Raw genomic sequence first — 19667 nt, 5'->3', positions numbered from 1 at the left:
GAGATTATAGTTAAAGCTAGAAAACTGTGGTTTAGACTGAAAAAGCATTTTCTTCATAAAAACAAATAATTTGGAAAAATAAAAAATCATCAATGAGTTAATTAAATTAGCACACATTTCTTCAAAACATTCTGCAGGAAGATGAATCTGAGTGTATTTGCACTGGCAGAACCAGGAATGCCAAAACCCATCCTTGCCAATCATCTCTTTTTCTTGAGATCATGAAGTCACAAAGAGATGCAAACACACATTGATCAATAACCAATGGAAAATAAGAATGCACTTTGATGAAGTCAGTGCCTACAACCTCCAAGCAAAGAGGTTTGAGGAAACTGAGTATCCCACCTACCACCCCAAATCTTAAGAATTACCTGGCTGGGCCCTGACCAGGTGGCTCAGTTGGTTGGAGTTTGTTCCGAACACCAAAAAATTGTGGGTTCAATTCCAGTCAAAGCACATACCTAGGTTATGGGTTCAATCCCTGGTTTCTCTCTTGCATCAATGTTTCTCTCTTTCTCCTTTCCTCTCTCTCTAAAATCAATAAAACAACAACAACAAAAACAACAACAACCACACACACACACACACACACACACACACACACACACACACACACAAGCTGGTCACCAGGATGCAAGCTATATGAAGCAATCGGCAGCATATTGTGATTATAAGGAGAATGAAGAAAGAAAGATGCCTTGGCTTTAAGAGTTATTGCTTCCTTTGCATGAAGTGAATGAAGAAGGAAACAGAGCCCTTATTTAACCCACGGCCACACTGCCATTCATAACTGTGATTCAGTAAGTAGTCTGAACTCAGCATCATGATTAGCAAGTCCTTTTCATCTTTTTGTGAGGAGGTAGTACATAGTAGTGAACTGAGAGGTGAACAAAAAGTGCTTCCTTTCCTACACATTCATGATGCTGGGGTCTACAGGGTTTATCAACACGGCTCATTTGAAGATGCCATGTTTAATGGGGAGGGGGGATATATAGTTCAACAAATAAAACACAAGATCAAAACATGTGAAAGTCTATGTACTAGGTACAGAAAAATAGACAAATGATAATGTATAGACAGGTCTCTTTAACAAATATTTGAATTTAAAGAACTTTATAAAGGAGATTTTCCCTTCTCATTGTTAATATACTCTTGCGTGCAGAGTTGGGAGGGTGTCTCAGATCGTTACACACAGGCCAATTCTACCCAGGTGATTAGGGTCATGAGTTTAGTTCACTCGCTGGATACACTGCCTTTTTGGGCTCAGTGAACTCAAGCCAGTGCAGATGAGAATTGAATGAAGGAAAGGAAATGCTACCAGGACCTGCTCCAAGACATCCTAGGGTTTTAAACCTTAATGCCTGGCTTCCTTATGCCTTTGGGTTGACCATATGTAAACAATTGCTACTTGTCAAACCAAAAGCAGGCTACCTTTTGGAGGTGGACTGACTCCTTGGCCATAAAGTTTATAAGTCCACTGGCTAAGTTTATGGAGTGCTTAGGCACCCTTTGGAAATGAAAGGTGCTGTGTGGTGGCAAGAGCTCTAGGGTGGGAAGAAAAGGAAACACAGCCAAGAAGTCTAAGTCTCATTAGCCCAATACGTTGCTTTTGCAATGAAAGACACATTCTAAGAGAATTAAGACAGATCCACAACACTGAAATACCCTTGAATTGGCAAAGCATGAAATCATTATATGCTGTGCCTCTGAGGGCTATTAGGCACTGGAAGACTGAAGAAAGGCTGGACAGTGTAAAAATAAAACACATTTGGCTACAATAGGTCTTGTCCCTGCTTTAAACTTTAAGACACTCTTTTAAATTTTTAAATATGTTTTTTATTGATTTCAGAGAGAGATGAAGGCAGAGAGAGAACATCGATATGAGAGAGAAACACCGACCAGGAATCAAGCCCACAACCTGGGCATGTGCTCTGAACTGCTGACCTTCTGGTTCACAGAACAATGATCAACCAACTGAGCTACACCTGCCACAGCTCAAGCAACTCTTCATTGGGTGGTTTTTCTCCTGAGGGTAGTAGGAGTACTAGCAAGATTTGAGAAAGGATTTCAGAACTTTGCTTTCTCTTAGGGCCACTAATTTTTTACCTTCTCCAGAAGTAGATAAGAATTCCCTTCCTTAGTCACGCATATTACCCGAAGCTTCTATTTTCTGTAAGGTGAATCAGATATGAATGCCTTTGAAGGTAAAGCAGTTAGTTTTGCTATGTAATAAACAACCCCCAAATTAGTGGCTCAAATTAACATGTTTTTGCCATGATAATGTAAGTTGTCACTTTGAATTGGACTTAGTTAGGACTGCTTGTCTCTGCTCTATAATGTGTTGGTGGAGTTCACACATTTGTTTATGATCAGTTGGTGGTTAATGGCCTTATTCACATGCCTGATGGGGAATAGCTGACTTTAGGATCACTGAAAGTAGCTGGACCACTTGTCTCTCATCCTCCAGCAGGCTAGCTGAGACTCATTCACAAAAGTCAGAGTTCCTAAGAATAGCAAGAGAGGAAAGGCCCCATTGCTCAGGCATTCACCAAAGCTCTGCTTGCATCAGCTTTTCCAGTGCCCCTTGGCTAACATCTGTCACCTGTCTAAATCCAGATTCAAAAAATAGAGAAATAAACTCTCCATTTCTAGATGGGAGAAGCTTTCAAGTCTCATTGCCCAAAATGCATGGATAGAGGAAGAGAAAGAACTTGTGGTCATTTTTACAATTGACTATATATGGCAAAAATTGAAAAGAAAGACAAATATGTTCTCACCATAAATGCAGTCAGATCCAATGGACATGCTGGAAGGTAATACCAATGTGAAACATGGATACCATATTTATTTTGACATATAATTGTCATCATTGGAATCTTTCAGTTTATGTGTGGAGGTATTTTGGAGTCTTCACAGTATAATTTTTTTCTTAAAATTTCCCCCTCACAGTATGTACAGGTTGGTGAAACAATTTCCAGACAGAGAGGTTCATTATTCCCCATTCAACACGTGAAAAATTTTCAAAAGAAGCTAAAATAAAGGAAAATAAAACAATCCCAATGAGATTTTTTTTCTTCCTTTCATTATTTTTTAGACTTGCTTAGTAAGCAAAATGAAGCATGTGGTAAACCTGTTCACACTTTCTCACCTTTAGTGAATAACTTCATACATTTATTTTTATATGTTGATAGGGTTCAGGACACGCTAACTCAAAATATGACACCTTGGCATGTTGAATATTATTAGCTGAAGGATTCTGAGAAAACAGCAGAAGCAGGAAGGTCACGCTACTCTTCCCCCCACCATTCTATCCTGAAACAATTCATAAAACCCTCATGTGAGAGGTGCCCTGCCTACACCTGGAGGAAAAGAACATCCTTTTCTCCAAAACAAAAAAGATACTGAGAAGAATCTAAACAAGCAGCTCTTGCTAAGTACCCCCTCCCAACTTTATTGCATTTACCGTACCTCATACTCCTTGGCCTGTCATGGTCCTCCATGACTGTCCACTATTTATCAAACCTCACATAAAAATACCCAGGTCTAACTTTCTTTGAGTTTTCATTTCTTTATGAAGCCTTTTGTGTCACTTAAAACGTATACTAAAAAGTGGGTGTGCTTTTCTCCTGTTAATCTGTCTTTATCAGTTTAATTATCCAGGGACCCTAAGAAGTTGAGGAAGGCTTTTTCCTCCCCTACAATGTCAAATAAAAGGTTCGTTATTCCAACTCTGTTGTGTGGCTTCGGCACATTGCTGAAACAATCGGTGCCGCAGTTTCCTCATCAGCAAACTGAGAATAATAAAAGTATCCCTCAAAAATTGTCATAGGAACCATAGGAGTTATTATTCAAATATGTTATTTGAATAATAGTTATTCTTCAAATATGTTGAACAGAGCCTGAAATATAACTAAATTGAAACCACTGCGAAATAAATGTTTATTACATAAAAACAAAAGTGTGTGTTTATGATGATCATGTCAACACCAGGCTGAAGAAGTGGCCAAGATATTATCCTAATTTTAGAGCAAATTCAGTTTCATTTATCAAAATAATTTAGGCAGATCCTACCACCACCTGCCTATTCATAGTTTGCTATTGTTATTGTGGGACAATAATGTCAACTCCACAGCCTTGCAGAATGGCCTCCTGCCTCTAAAGCATTTTCCATACATTTTATTTTATTCTTGCAGTGGAGTACGCAGAGATTCACATCAGTAGTATTTGAGGGCAGTTTCAAAATACTGGCCATAGTGCAGAAGGAATGAAAACGAAAGCAAAGGGAAAGGGGAAAATTCATTCTTATTTTTGGGGGACCTACTAGCCATGCTTCTTGAAAAACTGCCAGCTATTTTATTTTATTTTATTTTATTTTATTTTATTTTATTTTTTGGCATTTTTGCAATCAGCAACTTCACTTGCAAAAATCTGGAGGAAACTGAAATAATAAGAAACAATCACACTGCAGGTAAAATTCATGCATTATGATACAACCACTTAAAAACAAGAAAGTATCTTGGCCTCTAACCACCTCTACCTCAGCCCTGCCACCATGGCTTTGTACAGAAGAACGTCCAGAAGGTTTCCTGGACGGTCTCTCAGTCTAATTAGCATATTACCCTTTTATTAGTATAGATAGAGGCCTGGTGCACGAGTGGGTGCCAGCTGGTTTGCCCTGAAGGGTGTCTCGGATCAGGGTGGGGGTTCCCTTGGGATGTGGGGCGGCCTGGGCGAGGGTCCTGTGGTGGTTTGCAGGCCGGCCATGCCCCCATGGGGTGAGGGGCCCCACTGGGGGGGCGTGGCCAGCCTGGGTGAGGGGCTGATGGCTGTTTGCAGGCTGGCCATACCCCCCAGTGGGGACTCTTACTCCATGGGAGCGTGGCCAGCCTGGGTAAGGGGATGAGGGCTGTTTTCAGGCTGGCCACAGCCCCTTCCAGGTGGGGGATCCTGCTGGGGTGCCTGGCCAGCCTGGGGAAGGGGCTGATGGCTGTTTGCAGGCTGGCCATGCCCCCCAGCAGAGACTCTTACTCCATGGGGGCGTGGCCAGCCTGGGTAAAGGGCTGAGGGCCGTTTTCAGGCTGGCCACGCCCCCTGGCAACCCAGGCTCCCAGCCCTTCCTTTTTCTTTTTTCTCCAACCCCTCCTTGAGCAGAGGCCAGGTCCGGCTGGAAGCCTGGGTCACCCCCGGCGACCCAGGCTTCCAGCCACTCCTTTAGCAGCAGCCAGGATGGGCAGGAAGCTTGGTTTCCTCCATTGCCAGGGGCAACCAAGCCTCCTGCTTGCTCCAGCTCTGTGGCCACTGCCATCTTTGTTGGGTTAATTTGCATACTTGATCCTGATTGGCTGGTGGGCATAGTGGAGGGATGGTCAATTTGCATGTTTCTCTTTTATTAGTGTAGATAATAATGAGCAATATATCCTTGTACCAGGTTAAAAAAAAACTCGCCAACTTTGGATATTTCCTTTATTTTATTTTAAGCAAATATATGAGGTGTTAAATAATGTCAAGGAGGATATACATTTTCTTAATTTTAAGAATGACTTTATCATTTCTATAAAAATGAGGCAATGGTAATTATAAAAGTAAAAACAATTAATAACCTTATAATGAGGAAACAAATAAATTCCATTATCCAGATTGATTCCATTTAAAAATCAGGTAAATAGCATTCTAGAGATCTTCATCTCTTTCTTTCATAGTTTTACTTAAAATGTTGACTGATCATAAATAAAAATAGAAAGAGAGAGATCATGTTTAATTAGAATAATTTTATAAATACATTTTGTAAATTAAAAGTATGATATTAGATGAATGGAATTAAGATGATACAATTTAAATGAAATGGAATAATTTTCACTTTTATCTATAATTTAGAAAAGATATATTTTCACCATTAATATGAAATTAAATCCAAATATTGCAGGAAACATTATTATTATTTTTAAATCTACATATTTTATGACTCATTTTGTCTATATATTAATATTTAAAGTTTGCAAATAGTCATGTACCTATACCAAAGATTTAGATGTTGCTTTATTACCTCAGATCACTTTTTAAAAAATATATATTTCCATTGATTTCAGAGAGGAAAAGAAAGGGAGAGAGAGATAGAAACATCAATGAAGAGAGAAAATAATTGATGGGCTGTCTTCTGCATGCCTCACACTGGGGATTGAGCCCACAACTCCCAACCTGGGCATGTGCCTTGGCTGGGAATCCAACCATGACCTCCTGGTTCATAGGTGGACACTCAACCACTGAGCCATACCAGCCGGGCACCTCAGACAACTTTTTTTAGAAAAGTAACATTGTTTAAATATAACTTAAAGCCATCATTTGAATCCTTTTCCTTTCCTTTTTCTTTCCCTTATTAGAGAAAAATCTTTATTTTTAAAATTTTATTGTTTAATGTATTACTAATAGTAGTACATATGTCTCTTTTTTTTTTTTCCCCCCACTGACCTCCCTCCGGCCCCCCTACCCTCCGGCACTTGCTTTTTAAATGAGTGTTGTTGTGTGTGTGTTTTTTTTATTTCCATGCAAATGTTTGTGATTTTACTACACATAAGACCATAAACAATATGCCATTGTTTCATGTGTGTAGTGGTCACTGTAATGCTCCTTTCAGACCCCTTTCACTGCTGATGCACTCAAACTCCAGCTGCTACTAATGTCTTGGTGTTGGTTACTAACGGCTCTCAGCTGTGCTGTTCTCTGAAGAATTGTCCTGGGCTGAAGGAGAGGTGTTCCACTGGAGGTGTCTCTCACAGGTCAGTCCACAGCCAGAGACTGACTGACAAGTATGTGTATCTCGGGGAAGGTTGGTAGGGAGTGAGTCAGCAGTCAGCCCCCTTGCTTCAAGGTGACACCAGTGCCATTGGTTCATTTCATTCAATCCATTCTTCAGAGCTCCTCTTGGGATCTGGCTGAGATGAGACTCCAGCCCAAACCACAACCCTGCTCTATTCTTTTCTCTGCTTTGCCTTGCTTCCCTCCCTGCACGTCTAAGAGCCAACTTCTAATAAATGACATATACCACAATCCTTGTTTCAGGACAGCTCCTCCCAGGAGAATATGACATCTAAATTCACATGTAGTGTATAAAATGTATCTCAATGATTTGCTATTTGGCACTTTGCTTTCTTCACTTAATATGATGTTTTTGGATATTTATCACTAATAATATTTGAGACTTGAGTTTTCTATTTTAAATTATTTATCCAGGGGACTATCCATAGTTCCAAGGGGCTATTAATGTTTGTTCTCTTTTATGCTATTGCAAATATTGCACAATCTAAAATATGTTCCTCTGCATATGTGTGCATCTCTCCATGGTTGATGCCCAAGGTTAGAATTGCATCATAGGATAAATGGGTCAACTTTCTTAGATTTTTCCAATTAACTTAATAAAGTGGGGGAACCAAACAACACTCCAGCTAATCTCCAATCTATATATGGTGTCACTGTTAATACATTTAGGTTAGCTTTACATAGTGTTTTTGTTGTTCTACTTAGAAAATTTCACTTTCTTAATCTTTACCAATTCCAGATGGATCAGATGTTACTACATTCTACCTTCAATTGGTTTGAAAACTATGCATTCTATTTCTATTATTTTAATTTTTGCATTAAATTCTTTTTAAAAATTGGATATTATTCTCTTATCATAAAATTCACTATTTATTTGTATTGTTCAGTGTTTTCAGTGTATACACAAAACTGTACAACCATTACAACTATTTAATCCAGAATATTTTCATCATCCCTAATAAAACAACAACATTGCATCCACCAGTAGTTGCTGTCCATTCCTCTCTCGGAGCCCTTGCTTCTAATTTATAATCTGTCCAGGAATCTACTATCTGTCTGCAGGGATTTGCCTGCCCTGGACAGTTCATACAAATGGAATGAAACAATTTAGATTTTTTTTGTATCTGGCTTACTATAAATTCATTCATGTTGTAGTATGTAATAGTACTTCTTTCCTTTTTTATTTTTGAATAACTTTCCCTTGTATTAATATTCTGTATTAGCCATTTATCAGTGGATAAGCTTTTGAGTTGTTTCTATCTTTTGGCTATTATGAATAATGCTGTAATGAAGACTATATACAAGCTTTATGTGAATATGTATTTTCAGTTCTCTAGCACTGTTGGATTCATTATCTCAAGAAATCCACAAGTAAATTCACGTACAAGGGAGGGGTAAGCAAAGTTTATTACAGCAAAAGTAACAAAGTCCTCGGCACATGAGAGATGTTCCGAACAGTTGCCACAGAAGCTCACTAGTGTGGAGGTTTAAAGTTTCCTGCTCTTGCCCTCTGTTGGCTCTTTTAAGGAAACACCAGCCAATTTCCTTTTGCCCTCATATCTCTGCTTTTAGTTCCTGCTCTTGGGTTCAGGGGGAAGGGAAGCTCTATGGTAGATTGGTACATTTTGCCTACCTCGCTCACATCCTGACCATCTGTTTTATTTCTTCCTTATCTACCGTCTTTCCTCCCCATGCCCTTACCCTAAACCGCCTGTTCCCATGTAACTTCTCAGCATATACACGTAGGAGTGAATTGGCTGCGTTATATGGTTTAACTTTTCATGTGCTTATTGGCCATTTGTATACCTTCTTTGGAAAAATGTCTACTCAAATCCTTTGTCCACTTTTCAATTGTGCTATTTTTTTCTTTTTACTAGTATTATAGAGTAGTATGTAATTTTTTTTAATATTCTGAATCCTAGAACCTCATCAGATATACAATTTGCAAATATTTTCTCCCATTATTTTGGATCATTTCACTCTTGGTAGTGTGTTTTGACATTGTCAGAGACAGCAAGAGCACTTCTCAGCATTGCTGCTTAGTTGTTTTGAGTTCAAATATTCTTCTGAATTCTTCCCAACTACACCAGAGTAGGTTCCTTCTTGAACCCTACTCACTACACTAACTGTTAGGAACTTAGTCCAAGTTCCTTCTTTACACTCTGCTCACTAGTTACAGATACTGGGTCCGAGCTCCTCTGCCTTGGGCTGGACCTCCTGGGACAGTGGTCGGCAAACCGCGGCTCCCGAGCCACATGCGGCTCACGAGCCGCGGTTTGCCACTCTGTTGAATAATGAGTTTGCCGACCACTGTCATATACTACCCTTGACTTCTTTGCACACAATATGCCACAATTGCCTAATCCTCACAGCTTCCAACTACACGGTAACATTTAGTCTAGTGATGCCCGGTCTTAGTCGGAGAAGCCATGAGAGGTGTGGGTATACAAGAATGAGTCTTTTTTGCAGAAGCCAGAAGCCATATAGCCATCAGACAAAACAGTCCTTCATAACAGTGTCCCAGTCAGGCAGCCGTACACCAGCTGGTAAATACATATCTTTCCCACATAGTAGTAGCGGTCTGTACCCACGGCTATTATCTGAGCAGCCCCACACTGACCTCTAGATTCACCACCTCACATTGTAGCGGAACCTGAACTCTCTGCCTCAGCAGCTTCTCCTATCTCCCCTGCCCAGCACTGGCTGGCTAACATGGTAGCTATATCTGCACTCTCTATGAGCTCTTAGCCTTACATCAGGTCCAGCTCAGGTCCGTTTGAGCTCTTTAGCCTCAGTAATATACTTTTAATATTACTTACACAAAAGAGGCTAACAGTTGCCAACAATGACATCAATCATTTGGCTATAGAAGGGCACAGTGTACTGTGAGATTGTTGTGGCCTTGCACCAGATTATGGTATCTCAGCCTTGAACATTTGATTAAGATTTCCATGTTCAGAGTGGCCTTGGCCATTTGGTATACTATCAACAAGGCCTCCACACTCTAATTAGCCTTGACAATCCCGGGACTCATGGTTCCCACAGATATTCAAAAGTTTTTCATTTTGATGAAGTCCAATTTATCTTTTTCTTCAGTTGTGCTGTAGTCCTCATGTTTGTGGCTCCCCAAATTTATATGTTGAAAACCTAACCTCAAAAGTAATGGCCAGTGTGGCTCAGTTGGTTGGAGCATTGTCCAGTGCACCAAAAGTGTGCAGGTTGGTTCCCATTCAGGGCACATAGAATTTCTCTCTCATATCAATATTTCTCTCTTTCTCTTCCTTCCCTTCTCTCTAAAATCAATAAAAAGGTCCTTGGGTGATAATTAAATTTAAAAATCATATTAAGAGGTGGGGGCTTTGAGAAGTGCTTAAATCATGAGGTTGGAGTCCTCATGAATGGGATTCATGCTTGATATGGGATGCCACAGAGATTCCCTAAACCAGTGGTCGGCAAACTACGGTTGGCAAGCCACATGTGGCTCCTGAGCCGCGGTTTGCCGCTCTGTTGACTAATGAGTTTGCCGAACACTGACCTAGACTCTCGATTCCAATAATTACAGGCTGTTGTTGTTCCTTGTGATTAAGCCCCTATCCCAGTGGTCGGCAAACTCATTAGTCAACAGAGCGGCAAACCGCGACTCGCGAGCCGCATGTGGCTCACGAGCCGCAATTTGCCAACCACTGCCCTAAACCCTTCCACCATGTGAGGAGACAGCCAGAAGGCACCTCCGATGAGCCAGGAAGGGAGCCCTATCAGCCACCACACTGAATCTACTCACACCATGACCTTGGACTTACCGATCTCCATAACTGTGAAAAATAAATTTTTGTTGCTTATAAGCTACTCAGTGTAGTTACTTGTTATAACAGGTAAGCAGGCTAGAGGTTTGCAAAGGCCTGCAGGTATGCAAAAAGGGCTGGGGATCTTCAAAGGGCTTGCGATTCTGGTTTCTGTATCAAATTTTTATTAATCTTTCCATGATAATACGCAGCTCCCAATGGGGAGGAAGGGACTGCATCTCCTGGTCAGCTCCAGCCAGGGTAGAAATGCCTTCTCTAATCAGAATAAAACAATCATGGTTAACAGAGCATAATTAATAGGTCTTATACTAATAGCTGGTTCCCAAACATTCAATTTCTGCCCCCTTTCGATGTCATATAATAAAGCTTTGACTAATCCAGTGTAACAAGTATATACACCTGTGTTTTTTTCTTCTAAGAGTTTTATAGTATCTTCTCTCACATTTAGGTTTTGATCCACTTTTAGTTCCTTTTTATATGTGGTGAGTTAGAGCTCCAAGTAACCAGAATTCTCAGCACTATTTGTTGAAAACTATTCTTTCCTCATTGTATAATTGTGGCCCTGTTGGAAAAAAATCAATCGACAATAGATATATGGGTTTATTTCCGGACTCTCAATTTTATTTCATTGGTTTATGTGTGTGTCCTTATGCCAGTACTGCTCACTATTGTTATAGCTCTGTAGTAAGTTTTGAAATCAGGACAAGTTGAGTACTCTAATTTTGTTCTTATTTTTCAAGATATTTTTGACTATTCTGTGTCCCTTGTATTTCCATAAGTATTTTAGTATCCAGTCTCCATCTCTGCAAACAAGGCAACATAAACTGTGATTAGGGATGGCATTGAATCTATATTTCAATTTGGGGAGTATTACCATCTTAACAACATTAAGTTTTCCAACCCATGAACAGAGGAGGTCTTTCCATTTATTTATGTCTTCTTTAATTTCTTTCCTGAGCATGAACACAGGCTTACACATGTTCGTGACCTTTTATATTCCCAGGAATATGTCAAAGCTTTCAGTCCCTATGGGACATGTCATTCCTCAGCCTTTCTAAGCTTTTTCATTAGTCTCTGGTTTACCCCAAATGTTATCATTGCCTCAGGCAGCCATGACATTAAAACATTTGCCTATAAATGTTTTTGACAAATGCCCCCAAAAGAGAGGCTTTTAGCAAGAGGTGAGCACTGAATCAGGTTAGATAAAGACAATCTTTTCAAGAGGGGTCTTTCAGGGAACCATTAGACAGGTAAATAATGGCAATTCTTTGGGAATAAACATTTGAAAGAGCTGGAGCTGTGTTTGTTTGCTCCCATCGGTACAAGGAATGAGAGCTTGTTTTTTCAAGGCTCCTGTGAATTGGAGAATGGCAAATGGAACTAGGGTAAATTAAGACACCACAAAATTCTGTAGGTTTGTTTGTTGTTGTTTTTTCTGTTGTTTGTGTGTTTTTAAAGATACCTAGCCATCTTCTTTTTATTTTTAATTTTTATTTATTTTATTATATTTTAAATAAAATTTTATTGATTTAAGAGAGGAAGGGAGAGAGAGATAGAAACATCAATGATGAGAGAAATCACTGACTGGTTGCCTCTCATACAACCCTACTGGGATCAAGCCTGGAACCCTGGCATGCGCCCTGACTGGGAATGGAACCACGACCGCCTGGTTCATAGGTCAATGTTCAACCACTGAGCCATGCCAGATGGGTGCTGTGGTGTTTTTAAATGCTCCCTAGATCACGTCAGGCCTTTGGTTAATTTGCAGTTCTAAAAAAAATAGATTCTAAACAATTTGCAAGTTTCTCATTGCTTTTATGGTAAAATTTCTTAAGGTCCTTAACCTGAAATTTTCACTAATATTATTGCCTCTAACTCACCTTAATTATTAAGATGAATTTTTTTCTAACCAAATATAAAAATAATAAGTTTTTGTCTTCATGATACTGTAGGAATTCTATATTTTTTAACTTATATCACCCTTGTGTTTTACATGGTAAAGTTGTTGTAATGTGATTATATATCAAGCTATTATCCTAAGATCTCTCCTTATTGTCAAAGAGAACATTTCTTTCAGCTAGTCTGGTTACATCTCACCCTTCCTAGATATCATATTTCCCTTTAAAATTAATTTACATTTTATGTTGGGGCTCATTTTGCAACAGGAAATTTTTTGAGAAATTGCACTTCTAGTATTTTAGTTCTACCTTGTTTTAATATTCACCAAATTTGTCAGTAGTTTAGCCTGTTTTCCAATAGTCAATAATTATTTTGATTCACTTAATAAATGTCTTTGACCACCTTCCTTTTTTTCTTTTATTTTCAGTGTCTTCTTTCCTGAGCATATCCTTTAGTAGTTTTCTCATAGATAAGCTGCCAGGTGGCGTGGGAGAATAATCTGTCAGGCACTCAGAGTCAGAAGAGGAGCCTTTTAATGCACTAGTGCAGTGACTCAGGGGAATCAGCTTCCAAAGCCTGAGTGATGAATATGGACAAAGCTTTCCCTTTTATACCCTTAGTTTCTTTGTCCCCCAAATATTGATCAGGCTTCCAAACTTTTCACGACCTTTGCAGCATCCCGCCCCCCTTGAGTTGGGATGGTAGAAGTGAGATTACACTCAGAGATTTGGCCTGTCTGGTGCCAGTGCTGCCAACCCCTTCTGGGAGGGGGAGGGGGGTTGTACATGGTTCATGGTTTATGGCCTCTGTAAAATCGGAGTATTCCAGGAAACAGGTTCTGCAAGGCAGGACAGGCATCACAGATAAGAATGGAGTTAAGCCGAAACCGGTTTGGCTCAGTGGATAGAGCGTCGGTCTGCGGACTGAAAGGTCCCAGGTTCGATTCCAGTCAAGGGCATGTACATTGGTTGTGGGCACATCCCCGGTGGGTGGTGTGCAGGAGGCAGCTGGTCGATGTTTCTCTCTCATCGATGTTTCTAGCTCTCTATCCCTCTCCCTTCCTCTCTGTGGAAAATCAATAAAATGTATTTAAAAAAAAAAAAGAATGGAGTTAATTATTGGCTAGCAAGTGCGTGTGTCAGAATGCAGGTTACTGGCACAGATTTAGATAGCTTGCTGCTCCCCCCCCCCCAAATGTCTTACTTTCCCTTTCCGTTTCTTTTTTTGAAAGTGTGTAAATAGTAAACTTAAATTTTTTGCTGCCAGAAAATTCTTAATCTTGGTATTATAGTGTAGTGTCCTCTCATTTCTTTTGTTTCTATATGACAGAATTCTAATAATGGTGTTGCTCAGTTTAAGTATTTAGACAAGTTTAATTTTAAGAGAAGTTGCCTGATTGCTGAATCCAAAAGCCGATAAAATTATACTTCCACATAACCTATTGGAGGGTTGGAGGGTTAGGGGTAACATGCAACAGAGATGAGCCATCCTAACTAAGGACAACCTAGACCAATCAACACTGCAGCTGTCCTCAGCCTACACCAGAAGCACCCGCTCACTGACACACAGACTCTTGAACTAACAAAATGCTTAATACTTAAGCCACTAATTTTCAATTTATTTGCTATTCAATATCAAAATGATACATGTGAACTACAGTAAAAAGAATTTCAGAAACAAGGCTGTAACCTGGACAATGAAGCCATAGTTCGCCCATAAGCATGAATATATCTGGTTACAGGAGCTACTGCTTTTACAGTCAATTTTGCCATTGGACCTGAGCCTGCAAGCTGTGGGATAGAGGTAAACACTTAGGGAACAGGCTGTGAGAGATTACTCCAACTATCCAAGTCCTTAAAGCTAAAATGTCCTAAACCAGGAGAGGAGTAACAGATCTTCAAAGTCGGAATCAAAACTGCCAGGCACACACTCTATCTTAAGCATTTGATGCATGCAGCTACAAGAACTAGAAAATAATGCATATTATTAGTTTGAAACAGGTATAGGCAGAGGCATACTTGACAGTTTCCAGTGGTAGTCCCACCTCAAAGGGAGATATTCTACCCTTCACCCAAATACAATGAAACTATGCCCCTGCAGTAAAATGATTTTTCCCCCCAAGCAGGTGGACATCTTCCTCCTTGTCTAGACTCATGGAGGCTGCTCTAGACTGAGGGAGGTTTCCCCATCTGGATTTCTATCTCCATATATCTGAAAGTGCCTTTGGGGTTGGGAGTGGCAGAAGTTGTTTGTCCCCTCTGCATCATTTTGGACAGGTTGCCAACATCCACCTAGGATTTTAGAAGACAAATGTGATAAGTAACTATGGGAGAAGGATAAGTGAGTCCCACTGGACTAATGCCTAACCTAGTGTTATGTATACTAAGTGGCCAGATTATTATGATCTCTGAACGCATAATAATCTGGCCACTCTGTGTGTGTGTGTGTGTGTGTGTGTGTGTGTGTGTGTATAAGAGGACCGGTGCATGAATTTGTGCATGAGTGGGGTCCGGCCAGCCTGGCCAGGGGGAGGGGACGTGGGTGGTTGGCCGGACTGCCTGCTGGTCAAACTCCTGGTTGAGGGGACAATTTGCATATTAGCCTTTTATTATATAGGATATACACTGAGTGGCCAGATTATTATGCATTCAGAGATCATAATAATCTGGCCACTCAGTGTATATTATGTATGATTTATAACCATAAGATCATTTTTGGTAAGCTGATTTTTAAAATTATGGTTACAGTAATATACATGGTCACAGGCTAAATAATATATGCATTTTAGGTTTAAAAAATGTCTCTTACCCCTCCCAAGCTGTAAAAGAAAATATTACATAAAAAACAATAAATAGCAAAGCTGAAGATGCTCATTTTGGATACCTACCATTACCTTAGATGCTTTCCCTTTTTTATAGAGGCTTCTTCCCTTTCCTGCCAACTGTACTATTATAAAGTATATTTTATGCACTTAATTACATTTCCACAAACGTCATGTCTAATGTGTGAGCATGCCAAAAATCTATGAGAATATTCCTTCTCTTGATGTCATGCCAAGTTCAGTATGAATTAATTTTCTGAAGATCTTGCAAATGTCTCATTTAACATGCTTTCAGCCTAAACTTGCCTAATATAAACGTACACAAGTGGTAATTCTCTTTTGGGAGATTGGTTGAGCAAAGATGTCATTTTGGAAGGAACTCTTAGTTGTAAGTGATTCCCTTTTAAAAGTATGCTACAGAGGACCTGCTCTGGTTAGCTCTCAAACAAATAGCCAGCAATTTCAATTGACTACTTTCCAAAGCAAATTACTCACACCTTTCTACTCATCAGAAAGCCTCAGCTGAACTAACATTTTAAAAGACCGTTCCCAATTCACAATTCTTATGGAACAAAATTGGATTTTTTCCCCACCCCTCATTTTTGCTGTAACACTTTGGTTACCTTCACCACATGTCACTGTAATATGCTACCAAAAATAAAGTCTTAAGTTGGTGACAAGGGATCAATTCAGGTATTCATCACTGTTGTTCTCTGATGCTCCATCCATTACAAATCATGGAATGTTAAATAATCAATATTTTTTTTCTTTTTTGCATATATTATTTTGGCAAGACATTTTAGTCTTTCATGAAAAAATGAAAGCCATGTGTTTTGAATGGGTTCCATTGCAGCATGATTACTGCAATGAAGACATTTTATTGTGTTAATTTTCATTAAATAAAACCCTGTTGAAAGCCAGTAGTTTTCCAAAACCCATATGATTTATGACATGCTAATGTTTGTAGGAATACACTCTGTTTCAATTATATGGAGCAAGTGACGCCTTTCAGAACAGCTCAGTAATAATATCACCTACGACAACTTTAATTTTAGACCTACAGCAGGGGTGTGAGACCTAGGAACGTATCGACAAAATTGTCAGCTTCTGCACAAATTTAATCTTCATCACCTCTATGCTATGTTTAACATCAGATGGTTGTGCTTGCCAGAGACTTCAATAATATGCTTCCAGAAGGCAGGCACTTCATAAACATTAAAAACTAGTTTTCTATAACTCAAACATTTTTACCAGTCAGCAGAATAAATTAAGTTGAAGTACTCAGGGAAATAGGGGTGCACCTGTAGGAAATGGGCTGATTTTCAGATATTCTCCCCCTACACTCTTTTTCTTTCTGTCTGGTCTACTTAATTTCCACTCACTGGCTTTTATCTCTTTCTGAAGACTTAAGTGCAAATACATGAAATGAAAACACTATATATTTTTCACTCATTTTATAGGAAAAAAATGATGTGTTCTTTTCCAATCCAGAAATGTACATAAATCTATCACAGGTAAAAATGCATGGATACTTTTAATTTGTAGTTTACAGAAGTAATAAATAGTGAATTAAAAGTACTCAAATAGTATGTACATAAAATTGAATGAGATAAATATTTGTTGTACTTGTCAAAATATGAAATGAAGACTTGAGAGTGGATGGTAGTAGTTGAAGCTTGCTTCCAGGGAGTCATTTTTCAGAAGGCCCATTCTGTCTATACCATTATTTTTACTACTATTTAAACTTTTCTGAGGCTCATGTTCAAATTGAAATTTAAAATAAAACAAAAACACAGAAAACATCTTTAGTTAAATCAAATGCTACACTTTTTTAAAAATATATATTTTTATTGATTTTAGAGAGGAAGGGAGAGGGAGAGAGAGATAGCAACATCAATGATGAGAGAGAATCATTGATCTGCCACCTCCTGCACGCCCCACACTGGGGATAGAGCCCGTATCCCAGGCATGTGCCCCTGACTGAAATCAAACCCAGGACCCTTTAGTTCACAGGCCGACACTCTATCCACTGAGCCAAACCGGCTAGGGCAGTGGTCGGCAAACTCATTAGTCAACAGAGCCAAATATCAACAGTACAACAATTGAAATTTCTTTTGAGAGCCAATTTTTTTAAACTTAAACTTCTTCTAACGCCACTTCTTCAAAATAGACTCGCCCAGGCCGTGGTATTTTGTGGAAGAGCCACACTCAAGGGGCCAAAGAGCCGCATGTGGCTCGCGAGCCACAGTTTGCCGACCACGGGGCTAGGGTCAAATGCCACACTTTTAAAGAGCTCAGAACACATGGAAATAGGACAGGAACACAACATCCTGAAGAGTTGTAGACATGGCTCTTGGTGTGAATATCCAAAGCAACTCTGTTGGTGTTGATCTAAACAATAGCATGCAATCCTAATTCATTCCATAGCATGTCCGCTGATGATTGTGTCACATTATTCAACGTAATTTTGCATGAAATTGTAATGTCAAAATACCAATTTTAAAGAGCCACTATGGAGAAAACTGGTTACCTGAGTAATCATCATTGAGGTAAGTCTGCATTTGGAGAGAATATGATGCCCTTGGCTCTTGCAGTTATGTAAGAATGGTTCTTCTGCTTCTTTTCTCTTCTGATTGACAATGTGCCCAGATGAAGGATGCTTCAGGAAAACTGATGAGGTGAAACAAGTTGGGAACAATATCTATTTGGATGGAGAAGTTAGAAATTCCATAAGCATATTCACTAACCAGTAAGATCTCAGGTTCTAAAATATGCTATTGCCACGAGAGGGCCATTAACTAGAACAAATGTGCCCTTCAATATGAATGACAATTCTTGGTGGTCACATGTAAAAAATAAAGAAAATGAATTCGAAAAATTATTACTCAGTAGTAATCAAAGGATATATGAAAGCAATCTGAAGAAATGGTGAATTAGTTAATAACATGCCAACTAAATAATTAGAATAAGGATTCATTTTAAATTTGGATGCTGAACTAAAGCACATTTTTTAGAGTTAAAACATCAATATTTTAGCTTATTACATCAATTATTTAAAATGAATTCTGTTGATAAGAACATGAAACTGGCTCCTGAAATTATAGCTGTGTATATCTGGAACTCCGCTTTCTAAGGAGGTAGAAATTCAAAGTAAAGAAAACAGGTAACTCATAGCTCAGATTTAATGTTTTACTACACAGTGTGTTACTATCCAAATAGGCAAATCCAGTTTGTTTTGAAAAGAAAATAGAACCATTAAAAAATGGGCTAAAGACCTTAACAGCCACCTCACTAAGGAAGATATACTCATGGCAGATAAACATCTGAAAAGATACTTCACATGATATCATCAAGGAATGCAAGTTAAAACAACAGTGAGATACCACTACCCACCTATTAGAATGGCTGAAATCCAGAACTTTGACAACACCAAATGCTGGCGAAACCGTAGACTAATAGAAGCTCTCATTCATTGCTGGTGGGAAATCAAAATGGGACAACCACTTTGAAAAGGAGAGTTTGCTAGTTTCTTACAAAACTAAGCGTGCTCTTACCATATGAGCCAGAAATTAGTATGCTCTTTGGTATTAATCAGGGGAGTTTAAAACCTAAGCTGCACATAGGTGTTTGTAACAGCATTGTCCACACTTGCCACCACCCAATGGAATATTATTCAGCTTGAGAAAGAAGGAATCTACCAAACTCCAAGTGCATGCTCTTCCCACAGGACTTCTCAGCCTCCTTCATGCTCCCCAGAAACAGTGGAGATAATTATTCAAAGAAGAGAACTGAGTGGGAACTCACTAAAGGACTGGACTCCAATCATCCCACTGGATTTTCTGGAATTAGAGGATCAAATCTCTGAACATTTTATTACACTTTTCTTATTTAACTATCGACTTAAACCAGTGGGAAATAACAGTAGCTTTTACAACTAAATATGAAGTCAAGTAAACCTTCTATTTATTACCTCCTTAGAATTAACTTCTCCAAAAGGAAAAAATAATCAACATTTTAGAAACATCACATTTATGCATTTCAAGCAATAAAAAGAAAGGGGCATCAAGATAGCCCTGGAAATTAACTGCTGATTCCCTACCACTGTATCATCTGACTTCATAATTAAAAGGATGTGTTTCAACCTGCTTTATGCGAGCCCTTGCTCTTAAGCCCCTGTATGCACTCACTAATGGTTATCAAATGGGCGGCTGTTTATTTTGCGAGGAAAGGCCAACCCTGCAAACCAGGTTGTTTAAGTATTTTAAATAAACATTCTCTGTAAACTCTAAAATGGTGCATTTACCATGACTTCTATAAAAGGCTCATTTACA

This window comes from Cnephaeus nilssonii (genome assembly GCF_951640355.1).
Source record: "Cnephaeus nilssonii genome assembly, chromosome: 11".
Lineage (NCBI taxonomy): Eukaryota > Metazoa > Chordata > Mammalia > Chiroptera > Vespertilionidae > Cnephaeus > Cnephaeus nilssonii.
This window is presented reverse-complemented; position numbering follows the sequence as displayed.